We start from the raw sequence: 6,000 nt of genomic DNA, 5'->3' as shown, positions 1-6,000 counted from the left end.
ATCTCATCCTTACTCCACAGTTCCCTGTTCTCTATAAGTTAAAGTCACCACCTTAACTTACAGAGAACACAGTTGCTTCTTTTTCACTCCCTTTAATGCACACTGTCTTCACATCTGAAAGATAACAGTCTGAGTTGTATACACAGATATGGCCTTTAAATAAGAAGGATAAAAGCCCTATAAAATTAAGCTTTATAAGGTCAGACTATCACTTTTTTATAATGTGTTACAAGTAATGATCTCAAAGAGTTGTAGAATGTGTATTTGTGGTTGAGTTAGAATTCATCTCCAAGATAAAAATTCACTTATGAGGAAAATTAAAACATTTGAAAGTAGTTTGTCAAAAATCACTGGTGCTGTAACATGAAACTGACTAGACGTGATACATTTGAAAATGTTTTATTTAGATCCGCTGCATCTTTAAAACATCAGAATATTAAGAAAACTTCCAAAATGGAAAATAAAAATGCTACAGTCTATGGTGTTAAACTTCTAGCTTTTGGAAATATATTCACGTTTTTAGCTATATATCTTAACATAATATTCATGAGACTAATTTTGTATATATTAGAACTACAAAAAAAAATTATAAGAGTATTTTACTATTTTGGAGAAAGGAATGAAATTATGTCTATCTATTAAAAATGAATTAACATGAGCACTATAAACACTGAAACTTGTAACTTGCAGGTAAAATTTTCTGAAAATCCTTTTTTGATAAACTAATTCAAATCATTTATGCTTTTGGATACATATTTCAGGGATATATATTTCAAAATAGTTAATAAACACCAGCCAAAAATAAAGGTGTGTCAACAGACGTAGCCAATGAGCAACTATCACCCCACACTGAGCAGATATTTAACTTGCTCAGTGTACAATCCCAGACAGACCCTCTGGTGTCATCACACCCTAGTCTCCCAGTAAACACTTGAAAGGGCATAACCCATTTGGAATCGTTAATAATCTTGAACACCAAAAAAAGAAAGAGAAAAAAGGGCCTGTGGTAACAAGCAAAAGTCAACAACGAAGTAAAAATAAAGTTCCTGGAAATACAATTACCCTTACAATTACCAGCTTTATGTATGACAAAATAAATAATCATGGTTACTATTCTCCAAGTATATATTCTGGAATATTCATGGGTTAAGGCAAAACAAGAGAGACTTGTGATAATCATGATATTAAATCTTTATTGTCTAGAAAGCTCAACTTTCTCTCTGCCTTGAAGTTTAAAGAAAAGAGAAAGAATACTCTGGGTCTTCATTGTGACACAGACCTTGAATCCTGCGTCTTGGTGTGGGGCTTTGCGTGAGACAAAGAACTAAAACAGGTCCTCTGGGTAGCTGCACATTCTGTGATAAAATGGATCCCACAATACAACAAGTTGTCTTGTCCCAAGTGATAGTGTAATTACTCTGACTGTATGTGTTTAATACCGTTTAATACGCTCCCTAGTATTCAAGTAATTAGTCTTCCCAAACACACGGTGCTTCTCCCCTCTCTGCTTTTGTTCCAGCTGTGGTACCCACCCTGCATGAAATCCTTCCCAGGAATCTCTGTCCAAGCCCCAGTGCTACTCCTGAATATAATCTTTCTCTGGCTACATAAACAACCGTCCTCTTCAGAATCCCTCTAACTACTTGCTTTTCATTTCTTTCCAGTAAATAATCATATATTGTCTTGGATTGTTTTTAAGCCATTTCTCCTAGTTATAATAATGCTTAAGACACACTGTGTTTATCCCAAGTACTGTGTTTAACACATTTAACTAACCCTTAAAGCAATCCTAAGAATCGGGGTCTACCATAATTCCCATTTTGTAAGTGAGGAGAAAGACTTAAATACTACGAAAGGGCATAACACTCTACTACTTAAGTAGAGCATGCACTAAAATTGAAAGCTCTCTCCAAAGATCTTGTTCTTTGCCACTGTGAAATATGACCTCACACAAATGCCTGTTCTCCTCAACTAGGCTGTAAGCTAAGGTTAAAGAGAGTGTCTTTGACATCTTTTGAATAGTGCATATACTTAGCTGAGGGTTGAGCAGGTTTTAAGAACTCTGAGAAAGGCACAGAGAATGTTCCAGAATATTTCCTACAGGGTCCACAAGATGTTGTACTGGGTCTTTGTCTGTACCATACATTCTTAACAGTCCAGTGAACCAAAGGCAGAAACCTCCAGAAATTAAATTCTTCAGAGGAAGTTGGTCTTTATCTGTAAACTGAATAATGATCAGAGTAGCAGGCTGCTTTTTGAAGATGCCAGTTCTTCTTCTGTTTCATATTTTATTCATTTTAACTCAACTCTCTCAAAATCTTGCTGTAAACAAATGTTTTCTATTTGTTAATAACCTCATAAGTTTTGTTTTCACTAAGTAGATGAATGTTTACAAAGTAGACAAATAAACAGTATCTTTGTTTCCATAGTAAGCACAGCGTTAAAAACAGAGGCATACACCCACATCATTCTGTAGAGCAAAACTGCAATCAAGAAAAAGCAGGGCTGACTGAGGGGCTGCCTCTTCCCCACACTCACAACCATGAAGCTCCACAAAGAAAGAACAGGAGAGATGCTGGAAGGGGAAAAGTCATGTGAAAGTACATTAGGATAAAACTAACTTATTGTATTCATATATAATTACTATCAAAGTCTTTCACTAGCTTCATGGCATTCCAGGGAAATCAACAACAACAACAACAGAACACCCCTACCTACAACTGTGTCCGCTATTAAGTAATGTAACCACTCAAATCTGGACAGGGTTGATGGCAATTCTGCATTAGAATGTTGGTAACACTGACAATTCGACCAAGCTTCTGCCACATGGCTTCAGTCAGCCAAGCCATTTATGGAATTGCATTCCCATCAAGGGGAGTTGGGGCAGGGGGTAGATCCATCATTCCTAATATCACACACTTCCCAAAAACTGATGCAGATGATTAACTGTGTCAGCTTTTCATCAAATCAGCACTCAATCACTTTGGAAGGTAATTCACTTCATCTCAACTCCTACTTTACATTCCCGTAAAATGTGAAAGTGCATATTGCACTACTGGCATATAATAACTTAAAAGAAAAAAAAAAAAAATCAGTAATTTGCTCCACAGCATAGTTTCTTACTGGCAGCTTCACTGAATCCACCATTAATTTCAGTCCCTCCCCAGATACTCATTAAGCATAAAACATAGCTATTTATAAATATTAAGGGGTTTTTATATTTTTTATATTTTTTATTTTTTAAAGAGAGTATAGATAGAACAAAATACAGGCTTCTAAATATTCCATTTCTGAGTTATACTGTTTGTTGGCCCTTTCTGAAATGATGAATATACTAAAAATTCTGAGACAGGGCTGTCCCGCCATGTATGAATAAACTTTTCAGCAACAATGCTTGCCAAAAGGAACATTGCCAAATCACTATTAATATATGTAATAGAAGGCATCAGAGTGTAAGCTAAAGAAAGCAAAGTAAAATATATCATTTGGTGAAAACAAGTGGTGCAAAACCAACTGAAATTTTAAATTGTTAATGATGGTCCCAGAGCTAATTTAACTTTTCCACTGGTGTAAACACAGACAAAATCACACAGTATGTTTCCAACAGCTTCACAATTTTTGTAACATAGATGAAAAAGGGTAAGAATATCTGCTAAAGGTGTAATGCAGCTAATGCTATCAAAATGGTATATTTCTAAGCCTGTGGAGTATAACCTCATTACTCCAAACTGTCCATTGTCCTCCTTTAGAAGTTAACTCATGATGAACAAAAGTGCATCTCTTCCACTCTTCTGCTCCCTGTTTTCCCAAATCAATCTACCCTAGTGTTTTGTATGCTGACCAAAACATTCCACAAATAATGCTGTGGTGCACACACATTAAAGTTTAGAGAGTTTCTGCCTCTGAAGTATAGATAGTGACAGAACCAAGGACACAAGGGTTCAATACCAAGGCAAATATTAGGCGGGTGGTTTGAAAATATCAACCCAAAGAGGCCTAAGGGAAAAGGATACAAGCATCCACTGTCACCACCCTCCCCCTCCCCTCCCGTCTTCCTCTCTTGTTCTCTTTCTCTCTCCTCTTCCCTCCTTGTGGCTTCTCACACAGAGACAATCAAAGCCAGGAAAGCTGGATTTTAAATTAGTGAGACACACACTGGGAATATGTAATTCCCAGAAGAAAAAAGAAACTGCTACAGAGGGGAGTGGGGGGTTGTTGGCAACATGTCTAAGTGACAACCCTCCCCACCCCCACCCTAATACAGCAAAAATCCATAGATTCCTCCTCGACCGACCCTCTTCGCCTTCCAGTTCCCAGTACTCTATCCAACTTGACCCTTAACCCAAATAACATTGAAACCCACAGGGCATCCACTGTGCAAGAGTGTGTCTCTCAGTATATGTACCCAATTTTTTGGAAGCCCCTGAATCCGGACAGTTGTGCCAGGCAAGGGATCTCCCACCGGGGAAGGGGTGAAGAAAGGGGGAAAAAAGAGATGGGATCAAGAGAAAAGGGAGGCAGAGCTGCGCTCTAGGGCGAGTGGCTGCAAGGAAGACAGGGAAGAATGAAAGGGTGGGAAGGAAGTGGGGCTGGGAGAGAGGAAGAAAGGGATGAAAGAAAGGCTGGAAGGGAGAAAGGAGGGGAGAGGAGAGAGGGATGTTGGGAAGGATGAGGGCGGGAGGGTTGGGGAGCTGGGAGGGAGGGGAGGATGGAGAGGATGGGAGGGAGATAGGGAGGGAGGGAGGCAGGCAAGGATGGAGAATGCTCTGCCCGGGACTCACCTCTGTGGGTCGGTGGGAGTTTCTCGCCCTCCTCCTCTTTCTCGCCCGTTCCCAGCAACTGGAGGGGTAATCACAGAAGGGACTGGAGAGGCGGCGGCGGGGAAGAGGGCAGCAGCTGCTGCAGCCGCCTCTGGCCGAGGTGCGCTGCCTCCTGCTCCGCCCGCCAGCCCGGGTCTCCGCCTCACTCGGGGCTGGAAGCGAAGCCGCTCCCCCCTCCCCCCGCCCGCCCCTCGTCCTGCCCAAGCGCGAGCGGCAGCAGCCCAGATCGCCGCTAGGGGAAGAGGCCAGTGCGCAGGCGCGGCCGCTTGCTCTCTCGCGCGCCCTCGCGGCCCCCCGGCTCCCGCGGCTCCGCGCTCCGCGGGGCTGGAGAAGGCACGGGGTGGGGGCCACCTGCGCGCGCGGCCTTGGGAGAGCCGGCGGGGCGGGGAGGAGCTGGGGAGGCGAGGCCGGCCGCAGGTGGGGGGAGGGGACGGTGGCGAAGGGGCACTGCCGAAGGGCGCAGGTGCCGTGTCCATGACAACCGCGTTACCCCGGGGCGGGGGACGCGGTGAGCCGCCCGAGGATCAGGGACAGACACCCGGTGCGGGAAAGGTCCTGGGGGAGAAGGGGACGAGGGTTGCAGAGCAGGATGAAAGGGAGAGCCCGAGAGGGCGCGTGGCAGGAGGAGGGGGCAGCGCCCCAGCGCAGCGAACGTAGTGACTGGCGCAGGAGGGAGGTTTGTTGGGATCTGGAGGACCAAGAGAAAGAGGATTGGACTTTAAAAAGGACTAGGAGAGGATGGAAGTGTTAAAACAAATGGCACAATTGCTCATTTCACATGCATTTATTGAGTGCTGTCTCTGTAGAGGGCATTGTGGTTCTTTTATTGATTCAAAGAATATTACTGAGCCCTTAATTTGTACTAGGCACTCTACTTAGGCATTTTGAGATGTCCAGAAATGTTTAGTATACGGTCTTTGTCCTCGCGGAGGTTATACTTTAACTGAGGAACTTACACAGAGATTTCAGGGAGCAAGTGCTCCCATCAACTGGGGCTTGATGGTGGTGGAATTAACTGTTACAGAAGTGCTAGAACCGAAAAAGGTGCACAGCTTTATCAAATATGAGAGGTAAGTTACACTTACCTTTGTTCTGCCACAGTGCCAAGTGACTTTTTAAATCAAGAGAGAAAAATAGAGACAAACAAACCTATGGCAGTTTGGTATGACACAAGTGATAC

General features: G+C 43.0%; 1 pseudogene; it reads right to left on the bottom strand.

Moving 5' to 3' along the window:
* Positions 1 to 5,052: 5,052 nt before the first annotated feature.
* The window catches only part of LOC137777390 (tigger transposable element-derived protein 1-like), a 199,832-nt pseudogene continuing 198,884 nt past the window's right edge, over positions 5,053 to 6,000 (bottom strand).

Source organism: Eschrichtius robustus, chromosome 15 (genome assembly GCF_028021215.1).
Source record: "Eschrichtius robustus isolate mEscRob2 chromosome 15, mEscRob2.pri, whole genome shotgun sequence".
Taxonomy (NCBI): domain Eukaryota; kingdom Metazoa; phylum Chordata; class Mammalia; order Artiodactyla; family Eschrichtiidae; genus Eschrichtius; species Eschrichtius robustus.
Note: the sequence above shows the minus strand (reverse complement) of the source record. Positions and strands in the feature narration are given on the sequence as shown.